The 15,108-nt window shown below is 36.6% G+C and overlaps 1 pseudogene; it reads left to right on the top strand.

Annotated features, from left to right (window-relative positions):
- The window catches only part of LOC149840527 (plastoglobule-localized metallopeptidase 48, chloroplastic-like), a 110,730-nt pseudogene that overhangs the window by 80,767 nt on the left and 14,855 nt on the right, over positions 1–15,108 (top strand).

Genomic DNA, 15,108 nt, shown 5'->3' with positions numbered 1-15,108 from the left:
TTGCAAAAATATTGCGATAATATCATGAGATTTTCCCGATATTGCTATCTTAAATACCAGAATTTCTCACGATATTTTCAAAATATCACCAATATCGGTCACTCATACCTATATATATATATATGTGTGTGTGTGTGTGTGTTAAAATAGAGCATGTGTATGGATCTGGATCTGGATCTAGATCCATATGCACGTCAATCCTTTTTAACTATGCAGTTGACGTCTTTTTCATTAATGGCATTTTTGTAATATGATTGTTGTGGTCTCATATTTTAGTCCCCACTGTAAAGTCGTTTTGATATAAAGAGATTAGGGCTTGGTGGTGGGTTATGTTTAGCCGCCCCAACCATTGTGCATCTCCCTCTCTCTCCCTTTTTCTCTGTTTCCTGTGCAAGCTGAGCTATGAAATAAACCCCTCTCGATTTCTCTTATGGTATCAGAGCTTCGGTTGTGGAACCCTACCAGAAGCATGTTCAATGAGATCTAAAGAAGCAGCCGTGAATACTCCTTGGTTCTTCTTTTTCGTAATCTTCTTCACCATCAACGATTGCATCTTCTTCTTCAACATCATCGTCTGCCATATCTTCTTCGGCTGCATCTTCTTCTTCAACATCAACGTCACTGTCTGCCTCTTCTTCTTCATGACATCATTGTTTGCCTTTTCTTCTTTGGCTTCTTCTTCTTCTTCAACATCAACGTCAATGACTGTATCTTCTCTCCTTTACCATCAACGTCAACTTTTTGTGGGTTTTCTTTCTGCAATAAAACTTTACCTTCTTTGTGTCTTCTTTCTGCCATAAATATCTTTACCTCCATTCTGAATTTGTTAGCTTTGTGCATTCCTAAGTCATCTTTACCTCTTTGATTCTTTCCTCTGTGTGCCGTGAATACTCCTTGTATTGCTGGACGTTCATATCATTTTGTTTTATATATTGCTGTCATAGTCTAGCATTCACCATTATATTAGATTTTCTCAAACTTGTATTATTGTCCTTCCTCTTTTTCAATCAACAGTAAAATTAGTGTTTTCTGTGCAACGTCTATAGGAAGACTGTAACAGTTTACATTCTCAAAAAAAAAAAAAGGAATTTTCTTTCTAGGTATTGATTGCACAAGTACATGTTTTATTGAAGCTCTGCTGATTGATTAAGTGATCTCAAATCAGTTTGTTTCTTTCCAGCCGTTTTGTTTGCTTATTCGTTGTTTTATTGATATAGATTCCTTCTCGTCTTCCGGTTCCTCTGCAAATTTCTTAAATCAGCTTATTACAGAAAAGCTTACTCATTCCAATTTCTTAACATGGAAGAGACAAATACTTTCATTTATACGGAGTCAGGATCTCGATGAACATCTTGATGGTTCTGTTCTTGTACCACCACGGCTTATTTTGCAGGAAACCAAGGATGAGAAGGGTGACACAATCACTAAATCTGTTAAGAATCCAGAGTATACAACTTGAAAAAGCAGGATCAGTCTTTGGTTGCTTATATTACGTCAATACTCTCTCAAGAAGTGTTGGCTACTCTTTCAGATGATTGCACTGCGGCAGATCTATGGAGTAAGCTCTCTCAGACATACTCTTGTTAAATTATGTAATCAAATCTTGTAATCTAATATATATTATATATATATAAGGTAAACATATACATATATATATATAATATATGTATATGTATCTACCTATTATATATATATAAAATATATATTTATTTCATTTCAGTTGTAAGAGTATATTCATCTTTTTACACATATTCTTTTTTGAGAATATGTATGTAATTTTTGCTTTTTGTTTTGTTTTTTTTTTCTTATTCTTTTTGGTTTTAGCACTTGGAGGGGCCCACCCAATGTGATCGTTGGGCCCTCCAACAGTTATAATTATAACCGTTGGAGGGGTCCCAATGATCATATTGGGAGCCCCTCCAAGTCCTCTCATTATTTATAAATAGGGGTGTTCTCCCTTGTATTTAGGTGTGGCTTTGGGTCAAAGCCTAAGTATTCAATAAAGCTTTTATTCATTTTTAGTGCATTTGTGAGATTGATTGATTTGTGCTTTTGTGCACAAGTGTTCTTTGTATTCTTGTTGTGCATGTGTGCACTTGTCTTTCATCAAGAACATTGGGTCTTGATTATAATATCTTGTTGAAGATACTTTTACATGGTATCATAGCTTGGTTCGAGGAAGAAAGATCGTGCATTCTCCACATTCTTGGGTGCCTCGTAAAACGTGCCTTCAAGACATTGGAGATTGGAGTGGATCTTTTCCTTCGGCCAATATTTTAGAAGTCTTCTTTGTCAAGAGAGACATAAAAATCTATTGAGGTATTTGTTTCTTCTTTATTTCTATCCTCTCTAATGGGCGAAAAAGACTCCCACTTCTCCCTCGGGTTTAAACTCAATGGCTCAAACTATCATGTTTGGGCCGGTAATATGAAAGCCCGTATTAAAGGGAAGGGGCTTTGGGGGTATGTTCAAGGTTCAATACCGGAACCCGAACCAAAAATTACTATTATGGAAAAAGAAGATATAAAGATTCTTGAAGGAGAAGAAAGACAAAGTGCTCTTAAGATTATTCAAAGAAACATGACGAATGGGAAATGAAAAACTTCAAGATCTTATCATGGTTTTTCTCATCCGTTGAAACTAAGATCAATGCCAACATCATCAAATTCAAGAAAACTTCCGAAGCTTGGCTATATCTTGAAAAAATGTATACATCATGAGAATTATCGCACAAGTACTACCTTCAAAAGAGGGCTTTAACCCTACAATAAAATGAGATGACTATTCAGGAATACTTTGCCGAATTATCTTTCATTTGGGACGAGCTTGCTATGCTTGAACCCAAATGGAGTGGTGAAGCTATCGAGCTTAGACACAAGTAACTTGAGGAAGATCGTTTTTTTAACTTCCTAAATGACCTTAGACCCGAATTTGAACAAATTCGGTCCTCTCTTCTTTCTTCTTTCATGTCTCCCTCAATTGAAGATGTTATTACTAAATTGAGTGAGGAAGAAACCCGTATGAGTATTAGTAAGAGCAAACCTAGCATCCTTGCTACCCCTTCCATTCAAGAAGAAAGTGAAGGAGTGAATGCCGTTTCAAGATCGGGTATTAATGTGAGGACTTACAAACCTCCTCACTTCAAGAATCAAAATCAAGGAGGAAATTGGCAAAATGGAAAAAGCGACTATAGCAAACTAACTTGTCATTTTTGTAAAGAACCGGGGCATATCAAACATATTTGCCAAAAATGGAAGAAATTGCTTGCAATGGCTACCACTTCTCAACTGGAAGAACGACCATCCTCTTCAAATGGGTCTCTCTCTCTTTACAACAAATTATGGAAGCTCTTCAACCTCTTCTCAAGGGAGGAACTTTCAAAGCCGCTATGACAGCCTCCTCACCCCCCGATAAGATATCTTGGCTTTTAGATTCTGGTGCATCATTTCATATGACCCCAAGTTCTTGTTCTCTTTCTGAATATTCTAAAAACTCTTTTTCATCTTTTGTCTCAACGACGGATGGAACATCTCTTGAAATTAAAGGAATATGCAATTTCGAAAAACAAGATTTTTTTATTCCAAAAATTAGATTCATACCAAAACTAAACTTGAATTTACTTTCGGTTTCTCAACTCTCAGACCATGGTTGCAATATAAAATTCTCTTTTGATAAATGTTGGATATAGGATCGCCGGCCCGGGAGGTTGATTGGGGAAGGCTCTATGAGAGGAGATCTCTACTATGTTAACTCTCTCTAAGTTCCCAAGAATCAATTTTGTAATGTTGTCCAAAATAAGGATATTCATGTATGGTATAAGAGACTTGGACATCCCAACATTGTTAAAATTTCATATTTACCTTTTGTAAAGGAGATTTTGTATGTAATGAATGCATTCTTGGGAAAATGAAAAGTTTACCCTTTTATCAAAGATCCATGTTTACAACAAAACCTTTTAAAATCGTTCATTCCGATGTATGGGGTTCGGCTCCTGTGATGTCTAAAGGAGGATTCTCATATTATGTGTTTTTTGTTGATGATTACACTAGGTATTGTTGGATATATTTTCTCAAACATAAACATGAAGTTTTTTCGACTTTTAAAACTTTTCATATAATGATTTTAAATCAATTCAATGAAAAATTAAAAATTCTTAGATCCGATTCCGGAGGAGAATACCTTTCAAATGAATTCAAGAGTTATCTTGAAAGTTGTGGTATTCTTCATCAAAAATCTTGCCCCAAAACTCCTCAACAAAACGGATTAGCCGAACGAAAGCATAGGCATATTATTGAAACAACTCGAACTTTGCTTATTTCACAAAATATTCCAAAAAACCTCTGGGCTGAGGCATCCCTTACTTCGGTTTATCTCATAAATAGACTTCCATCAAAGAATTTGAACAAAATTTCCCCTTTTGAAAAATTATACGAGAAGGAACCTGACTACAACAGGTTAAGGATGTTTGGATGTAAATGTTTTGTCCTTACGGATAAAAATGATAAGCTTTCCCCAAAGGCCATTCCTTGCGCCTTTCTTGGTTATTCCGAAGCCCAAAAGGGTTTTCGGTGTTATGATGTCAAAAATGATAAATTATATGTCTCTAGAAATGTGAGTTTTTTGGAAAATCGTAGTGGTTTCGAAAGTCTTGAATCTCATGATGAAAATGTCTATTATTCTTTTCTATTTGAAATGTTAGATGATGATACAAGTGATGATGAGTCAACTCAGAATGACTCAAGCGATAATGAAAACAAGGAAACTATCACCTCTCTTCTGCCTCATCCTCATCAACATATCGACTCGATCGTCTAAAGAGCCTATCACCTATCCATAGAGATAAAAACACCTTCAGAAGTGCTCTTGAAAGATATGATGACACCAGTAGAACTATTTCTCCTAGAGAGGAGAATCTCCGAAGAATCGAAAGACATAGGAAAGCTCCCTCTAGGTTTATATCATATGACTCTTTTTCACCTAAATATAGGGCCTGTCTTAGTGCCATTCATTCTTACATAGAACCTAGAAATTTTGAGGAAACACAAAAATGTTCTGAATAGGTAGAAATTATGGAGAATGAACTTGGTACTCTAAGAAGGGCTAAGACTTGAGAATTTCAAGATCTTCCTAAGGGTAAGAAAACAATAGGATGTAAATGGGTTTTTGAAGTAAAAACTAAAAGCGAGATTAGTTGTTAAGGGATATAGTCAAGAATATGAAATTGGCTATGAAGAAACTTTTGGCCCTGTAGCCCGAATGGTCACTGTTCGATGTCTCATCACCGTTGCTTCAATCAACAAATGGAACATCTATCAAATGGATGTTAAAAATGCCTTCCTAAATAGTGATCTGAATGAAGAAGTTTATATGGATGCTCCACCTGGAATGGAGACTCCCAAAGAGAAAGTTCTTCGCCTTCGCAAAACACTTTATGGTTTAAAACAGAGTTACCGGAAACGCCTATGGGATAGGGGAAGCGCGCTTTCCCGAGATGCGCTTCGGAAGCGCGAAACGCGACGCTTCCGAAACGCGTGAGGAAGCGCACGTTTCATTTAGGAAGCGCGTCCCCCTTTAAAGGGAAGCGTGTCCCCCTTTAAATGGGTACGCATCCCCCTTTAAAGGGAAGCGCGTCTCCCTTTAAAGGGGGCCGCGTACCCCTTTAAAGGGGGCCGCGTACCCCTTTAAAAGGGGACGCATTTCAAGCTTTTACTAATTTGCCCTTAAATATATTTTTTTTACATGTGTGCTTTACAAAAAAACACGTGAATATGCCTTTTAACTAAGGGTAAAATCATCATTTTACAAAACCCGTGAAAAACCAAACCGAAAGGGGCTTAGGGTTTTGTTTTTTCACGCATCCGACTCTCTCTCTCTGTCTCGAGTTTTCGGCGACTTCCGAGTTCCAGCGACCTCCTCCGACGACCTCCTCCTCCCTACTTCCGGCGATGAATCCGTTCAGGTACGCTCACTTCTTCTGTCACTCTATTTCTTCTCTCTCCTCTCTCTCATGCTCTCTCACTCTCTCTGTTGGGTCCTCAGTGAAAAGGTGCGACACAAAGCCGCTGACGCCGAGTCGGCTCCTATGCCGCTAGTTATGCCCTGCTTGGTCTCTTGGCACGGTGGAGGTTCCGTAGCGCGTCATGAGCACCGGGCAAAGTAGGGGCGGTTGGCATGGATTTTTCTATCAGACTTGCCGATGCCGTCCACTTCATTCATGCTGACCGCTCGCTTTTTGGGAAGCTCGTTCCCACCTTGCTAATGGCGTTGCTGGCCTGCCCAGTGATTTTCCCTGCTTCCAATTCTATAGAAACACCAAATTCTGAGCTGCTCCATGCCAAATTCTGAGCTAAATAAAAACCCTGCTTCCAATTCTATAGAAACACCAAATTCTAAGAAAATCAGAACAACGGAGTGTCAATAAACAGTATTTTCCCGCATCACATAGCGTGTCAATAAACATGAAAATTGGTGGAATTTAGTACCTGCTCCATGCATCTGTTCAGCAGTTATCCTGTCATTGATTGTATACATTCTCAAATCCACAACTAGAGCTACTATCTTCAGCATCAGCTTCTGAGTCCCTCCACTCGCTGGAGCTTGTCTCCTCCATATACGAATCCTCCTCAGGTATCAACACCATGAAACGGTTTGTTGTTTGAAGAGGAAAGATGCCTGTTTGAAGGCTGAAAATACTGTTTGAAGGGGAAATTCTGGCCTTCCCAGAATTCAGTACCTAATGAGTTTGAAGGGGATGTTAAAGATCTAGAGCGATGCTATTCAGTACCTGTTGAGATAAAGATGTTGGCCTGCCCAGTGATTTGCTGAATTAAGGTCCAAACTCAACGTTATTCCAGGCATGTTGAGTTTGAAGGGGATGTTAAAGATCCAAATTCGAACAATGTTGACCCAGATGGTGAATGGTCCACACAACTGAAAAGAGTCCGTAGTTAGAGGTCTCTGCAAATGTGAGTTTTCTCACATGGCCTCTAAGAAAAGGAAATATAGAGACAATGAGAGGTTCTATCTCATTAGAATTCTCTAGACATCAACAAGATGCTGAGTTGAAGTCTTTAGAAGTCCCAAGCAGGATCCAGATTGTCCGCTTTATGATAGTATATTATAGAATCATAGATCTTCACCTCCTTAAATGTTGTTTATTTTTTTGTTTTAGTAATTGGTAAATTATGAGAGTAATGATTTGTGTTCTTCACTCTTCATTCTTTGCTGTTAATAATAAATTTTTTTAATGTATTTTAGACTGATTCTTATACTTTTATGATGCAGGTATATTTGCTTGTTCTTTGCTTTATTAATGACCATCACAAGAGATGATCACGACAATTATGATGACGATGATGATTCTTTCTACAATTTGGAGCATGAATCATCTAGTGCTGTTTGGAAAGACATTGCAAGAAAGGGCAAGGGTTCTGATTGCCCATATCAGTTTGAGGATAAAAATGAAAATTGTTTTGATGAGGAAGATGAAGAAGAATATGACTTGGATGACTACTATTCTGAAGATGACCAAGATGATGAACCACCTAGCATACATAAAACAAGAGTCCTATGGCGCCATGTATTGAAACAAAAGAAGAGTGGGCAAGGAAAGCAAGGTGAAACCCAAGTTTTTATGTGCAGGCACTGCGAAAATATTTATCATGGGTCATATACTCGTGTTTTTGCACATCTCATGGGAGCTGCAAAGGGACAAAGTGTTGGTATTGCCTTTTGTCCTGTAGTTGCAAAAAATGCAGATTTGGCAAGAAAAATTAAGAGGCAAGTTCGACGAGTGGAGGTTTCATCAAGTGCATTTGAGTTGAAAGATCAAGAATTGATAAACCAAAGAAGCCTATTAGTATGACTACATCATCTAGTGGAAGCCGAAACACCGTTGATATTCGTGATACCTTTAAAAAGGTAGAAATAGATGATGTAGATCATAAAATTATCAGATTTTTGTGTACAAATGACATACCTTTCAATGTGCTTCGATCACCGTATTGGGAAGAGATGATATCTGCAGTTAGTAAAGTGCCTGGATATAAACCTCCATTATATGAAAAGCGAGAACAACGTTGCTTGACAATGAGAAAGAGTGTGTTTACAGGGAGTTAAATGAATTTCGAGAAAAGTTTGAGGAGTTTGGAGTTTCCATTGTCTCGGATGGTTGGACAAATATAAAAAACAAACACTTGATAAATATACTTGCCTCAAACTGTTTTGGCTCGATGTTCTTATATGCAAGCGATTTTTCTAATGTGCAACAGTCAGCTGCAAACATTGTCGATTTTTTTAAGACGGGATTCAAACTTATGGGGCCTTCTAATGTAGTGCAAGTGATCACAGACAATGCAACAAATTGCAAATTAGCAGGTGAAGAATTAAAACAAACATATAAGTATATTTTTTGGTCACCTTGTGTTGTGCAAACACTTAATTTGATCTTCAAGGATTTGGCGCATGAGTTTCATTGGTTGGGAGAAACATATTTGCAGAGTAAAGAAATTGTGAAGTATATCACAAATCATTCAAAAGCACTAGCAATCTTTAGAAGCAATGAAAAATTAGAGCTAATAAAGATTGCAAAAACAAGGTTTCCTTCACATTATACTACTTTGAAGCGCTTGCTTGATGTGAGGGAGAGCTTGAGACTAACATTAATTTCAGATAGATGGAGCGAGTGGAAGCAATCATGCACAGATGAAATTATGAAAAGAAGGGTTGTTACAACAGAAACAACTGTTCTTGATGAAGAATATTGGGATTCTGTACGTTTAGCATTATTGATTACAAAACTCATATATAAGATGATTAAATTTTGTTATCAGGAAGGTCCTATAATTGGTGAAGTGTATGAAGGCATGGACAACATGTTGGGAGAAATAAAAGACAATCTAAAAGAACACCCAAATTTGTATGAAAAGATTCATAAACTTGTCTCAAATAGATGAGATAGAATAAATGTGCCTCTCCACAGTCTAGCCCACATGCTTACACCAAAATATTACGAGTTAGAGTATCTCAAGATTCTAGCAGCAGGAGGGGTCAAACGAGTTTCTCCTAGTAAAAATTTTATTCTATCTATTTAATAAAGTTTAATGTTTAATGATTTAATTATTTTTTATTTCATTTGTATTTTTTTGTTTTAATTATTAAATATTTTTTTTTGCAGAAAAGGATAATGATATCTTAGATGGTGCAATGCTCGCGCTTGAAGTGATATCGTCTGGAAATGAAGAACTCTCTACACTTTATAGGTCACAACTTGTGGCTTTTGCATCAAGAAGTGAAAGATTTAACCGAAACACAACAAGAATAGATGCATTGAATCCTACAATGTCAGTGCTTAATTGGTGGCGTTTTTATGGTGGTGATACACCTGAGTTGAGAGCATTAGCCATTAAGGTTTTAACTCAACCTATTAGCACATCTTTTGCAGAAAGAGTATGTAGCAACTATAGTTATATTCACAATGTTAAAAAAAATAGGCTCAATGAAGATCGTGCTGATACCTTGGTGTATATTCATTCCAATCTTCGATTAATTGATAGGTATGATTAAATCGTGTTGTGCTTTTGTTTTGGTATTTTTTTTCTCTTTTTCCATCATTGATTATTTATTACCATTCATATTTTATATTCTTGTTATAAATAGGTGCAACAATCGCTATAAAGAAGGACCTAATCGAAAATGAGATATCAATCCAGAACTACCTATTGTAGAAGAAAATACGTTGAGATTAGAAGACATGCGTTGGAGAGATTTGGATGATAGTGCACAACAATCAAGCACTATTTCTAAATCCAAACATAAAGATGCACAATTAAGAGCTCCATTACCTCCAATAATCATACTTACAAATGAAGTTGAAGATGATACAAATCAATTTAACAAAGCTAGTAGAACTGGAGATATACAAGAGCGACCATCAGTTCCTCAAGGTCGGATTAATCGTTTCTTTAACAGGAGACCTAGACAAGGTATGTTGATATTGTGTTTTTTATTTTTACTTTTTTCTTTACATGTATTTTTTATATTTTAAATTTTGGTTTTTGAACATTTTAATTTTTTAATTTATTCATTATAGGAAATGAAGGAAGGAGCAAAAGACATGGTCGTGGAGGACAAGAAGCACATGATCATGCTGAAAGTTCTCAATCTATTGTTGACTTGAAGGGGAAGAGAAAGATGATAGATTAATGAAATCTTGAATTATTAATTATTCTTTTGATGATGTAGTCCAACTTAGAAACCTTTATGTTACTTTTTTGTCATGGTCTTGTAATATTTTGTTGGTTTGACAACTTTGATTGATATGTACTTTTATTTTGAACCTTGCACGATGAAGTTTAGAACTCTATAGCTTATAATTTACGGTTTAGACTTTATAGCTTAAAAATTTAACTATAATTCTATGTAATCTTTGAGTTTAATGACTTGTCGTTTTCTATGTTGCATAGAAATTTACAACAATTACAATATCAAATAACAAGTCATTTGATTATTTTGTTGAAAAAGGTACGCTTTTTAATCAAATTTATTTATTTTCTTAATGCATTATTTAGTGCTTACATGCATTTGTTAAATGATTGCAACAACAATGCGAATTATGATTTTCTCTTGATGTATTATTTTTTAAATGCTTGATATTTACAATATGATACATTTGTTAGATAATTGCAACTTATATTATTTATTATCTTAGATTATATTTTATTTTGTCAATGATTACATAAATCTTATTTTTTGATAGAATAAAAATATATAATTACATTTTTGCTTCCCTTTCGATTCTTATTCGCTTTCCTTTCGCTTCTCACTCGAATCCTACGTCGCTTCCTTCTTCGCTTCTTACGTCGCTTCCTAGGTCGCTTTCGAGACGCTTCCGAGACGTTTCCTGGTTCGCTCCTAAGTCGTCCCGTGCTTCCTGCTTCCTAAAATTTTAGAAGTGCCTCACTTCCCGCTTCCGCTTCCCGCTCTCGCTTCCTCGACTGACAACTCTGGTTTAAAACAAGTCCCCAAGGCTTGGTATGATAGGTTTAACTCCGTAATGTTGGAAAATGGTTTTTCATCTTCTTTAACTGACACTGCCTTATTTATTAGAAAAACCAATGCAAGAATTGTTATTCTGTTTCTATACGTAGATGATATGCTTATAACCAGAAGCGATTCTAAAGGGGTTAAAGGCATAAAATCCATTTTGAAGGATAAATTTGAAATGTCTGATTTGGGATTTCTAATTTATTTTTTGGGTATTGAAGTAGCATACTCTCATAGAAGGTATTTTTTATCTCAAACTAAGCCTGCATCTGAGATTATTAACATGTCAGGTATTACAGATGATAAGGTTTGTGAAACTCCTGCTATAGTTGGAGCCAAAATGAAGACTGATGATGATATTCCTCTCTCTGATCCTACCCCCTACAGACAACTTATAGGATCATTGATGTATCTGAGTATTACTACACCAGATATTTATCATGCAATTCATACTGCAAGTCAGTTTCAACATGCACCAACATCTGTTCGCATGAGTGCAATTTTGTGGGTCGTAAGATACATAAAGGGTACAATAAATAAGGGAGTATTCTTGTCATGTTCTTCTGAATTAAAATTAATTGCTTATACTGACTCTGACTGGGGAGGTAACCCAAATAACCTTCACTCCACCATTGGTTTTTGTGTTTTTTTAGGAGATTCGTTAATCTCTTGAAAATGCAAGAAGCAGCAAAATGTATCTTTATCATCAACCGAAGCTGAATATCCTGTCATGGAAACTACTACCATGGAAATTGTATGAATTCATCAACTATTAGAAGACATGGGGATCACAATAAAAGGGCCTACCAAGCTATGCTGTGATAACAAAAGTGCAATATACATTGCCAAAAATCATACTTTTCATGAGCGGACCAAGCACATTGAGATGGATTGTCACTATGTTCGAGAAACGTATTTGAAAGGAGTTATACATCTTCCATATGTAACTTCAAAATATCAATAGGCAGATTTCTTCACCAAAGCTTTGTGTGCTTCGCGGTTCAATTTCCTCCTTGACAAACTTTCGGTCAGCCTGCCCTAAGTTTGAGGGGGGGTGTTAATTTATGTAATCAAATCTTGTAATCCAATATATATTATATATATATAAAGTAATACATACACATATATATAATATATGTATATGTATCTACCTATTATATATATATAAAATATATATTTATTTCATTTCAGCTGTAAGGGTATATTCATCTTTTTACACATTCTTTTTTGAGAATATGTATGTATTTTTTGCTTTTTGTTTTGTTTTCTTTTTATTTTTTCTTATTTTTTTTTTGTTTTAGCACTTGGAGGGGCCCACCCAATGTGATCGTTGGGCGCTCCAATAGTTATAATTATAACCATTGGAGGGGTCCCAGCGATCATATTGGGAGCCCCTCCAAGGCCTCTCATTATGTATAAATAGGGGTGTTCCCCCCTTGTATTTAGGTGTGGCTTTGGGTCAAAGCCCAAGTATTCAATAAAGCTTTTATTCATTTTTAGTCCATTTGTGAAATTGATTGATTTGTGCTTTTGTGCACAAGTGTTCTTTGTGTTCTTGTTGTGCATGTGTGCACTTGTCTTTCATCAAAAACATTGGGTCTTGATTATAGCATCTTATTGAAGATACTTTTACAACTCTTAGATATCAGAAGCCCGAGTTATGTACTTAAAAAATGAGTTTCAAAGTTTGAAGAAAGGATCCATGACAGTTATGGAATACATAGGCCGCTTGAAGAGTATTACTGACCAATTGGCTGTTATTGGAAGTGCTATTTCAGATAAAGATAAAGTACAACTCCTTAATGGATTGGGCCCTGATTTTGACATGTTTGCCACAACTTTGTCATGTCTTCCTCACTTGCCCAACTTTGACGACCTTCAAGCGAAACTTCTCCAGCACGAGATGATTATGAAACAAAGGGCAGAAGGAAATGAATCAGCTCGTTCCCATTCAGTTTTGGCCCTGGACACTTCTGTAGGTTTTGGACGAGGGAATTGAGGGCATCAAAGAAGCAGAGGCATAGGCCGTTTTGGGTAGGGAGGACGTGGTATCTTGCCTACACCTAATATTTTGGGTGTTTTTAATGCAGAGAATCAAATGAGAGTGCCCACTTGTTTCTTATGTAACAAAAGTGGACATGTGAAAGCTGATTGTTGGTTTAATCTGCATAACAGAGGAAAAATAAACAAAATTGAGAATAAGTCAGATACTACTGTGGACACGAAAGCGCCATCTATAGATGTGCAACAACTTTTGTTATCAGCATTGTCAGAAATGACGATCAAGCAAAATGAACAAGGCGAATGGTATGTTGATTCCGGTGCTGCACCCATGTCACGAGTAATGCGGGTAAGTTATCTCACTTATTGCCTTATTTTTTAAAAAGGTAGTATAGTTACGGGAGATGGAACTTATCACTCCATTAGTCATACCGGCAGTGCATATATTTTTATGTCAAAGTCCTCACTTCACTTGTCTAATGTCCTCCTTGCTCTTGATATTTAAAAGAACATTGTCTCTGTAGCTAAACTTGTTGACGATATGAATTCTTCAGTCGAATTTACTCTCTCGTCTATTTATGTTAAGGATCTACGAATGAAGGAGACGTTCGCTAAGGGGGAACGACACAGAAACATGTACATCTTCAAGGAGATTCCCTCAGTTCCAGTTCTCCAGTTGAAGTCGTCCAAACATTCTTCAGTGTTTTCGCCTTCAGAGTCTTTTGTCTTTCTCTCCATTGGAAGTTTTTAATTCATCTTATTGTAATAAGCCAGATATCTGGCACAGTCGCTTGGGACATTGTAGTCGGGGCTTCATTGAAAATCTTGTATCTGATGGTCTTCTTCCAGAGTCTAGTTAATGTTCCTTTTTAGAGAATAAAAAATGTTCATCTTGTGAACTCTGCAAAAGTCATGTTCTTCTGTTTCATATTATTAATAAAAGAGCTTCAAAGCCATTTGAGATTATTTGTTCGGATGTTTGGGGACCCGCACCTATTCCTTCTCTCTCTGGCAGTCGTTACTATGTTATCTTTATTGATTCTTATTCCCGCTATACTTGGATATATTTCTTGAAACATAAGCAGTTTTTTTTTTTTCAAATATTTCGGGAATTCCATTTGATGGTCAAAACAAAGTTTTCCTGTGATATTGTGCATTTACAATGTGATGGTGGAGGTGAGTATTCATCGAACAAGTTTATTGCCTTTCTTCGGGATAAAGGAATAAGTCGACAGGTTTCTTGCCCTCATACCCCTCAACAAAATGGGGTTGCGGAGAGGAAACACAAGCATATTGTCAATAGTGCGATGAGCATGTTACATGACAACAATGTGCCCGTTAGTCTCTGGACAGGTTTTTGGTTGTGCATGTTATGTGCATATTGATTCATCTTTGCGAAATAAGTTTTTGGACAAGGCCGCTAAATGCAGATTTGGTGGGTATGCGGATGAATACAAAGGCTATCGATGCTATGACCTTATAACAAAACGTATTAAGACCTCTAGGAATGTTGTTATTGATGAGAAAAATTTTCGGATCAATGACTCCAAAGAGTTGTCATCTCGAGAAGTAGAGGTATATGTTTGAGATTCTCTGTGGGCTCAGCCTTCACTGCAAGAACTAAGAAAAGAGAGAGAGAGAAGAGGGAGATTCACAATGGCTGGGGGCGGCGCACGTTAACCCAACCTCCCAGCCCTAAACATTATAAATAGGGAAAAATACAAATGCTAGAAAAATTACAGACATGCCATTAATGAAATGGCATTGAGCATGTGTTAAAAGATAAAACATAACGTGCGTATGGATCTGGATCCAGATCCATACGCATACCATATTTTAACACCCTCCCTCAAGTTGTACGTGGTCTTGGAGCATGTACAACTTGCTCTTAAAATACCAAAATTGCTGTCCTGTTAACCCCTTGGTAAACAAGTCTGCTACTTGATCTTCTGTTCGAACATGATGTAGTTCTATCTCCTTCATCTCGACTTTCTGCCGTATAAAATGTTGATCAATCTCAATGTGCTTCGTTCTGCTATGCTGAATAGGATTACATGCAATGTT

Source organism: Nuphar pumila, chromosome 4 (genome assembly GCF_984573655.1).
Source record: "Nuphar pumila chromosome 4, dmNupPumi1.hap1.1, whole genome shotgun sequence".
Classification (NCBI taxonomy): domain Eukaryota; kingdom Viridiplantae; phylum Streptophyta; class Magnoliopsida; order Nymphaeales; family Nymphaeaceae; genus Nuphar; species Nuphar pumila.
The sequence above is the reverse complement of the archived record's forward strand: the minus strand, read 5'-3'. Positions and strand labels throughout refer to the sequence as shown.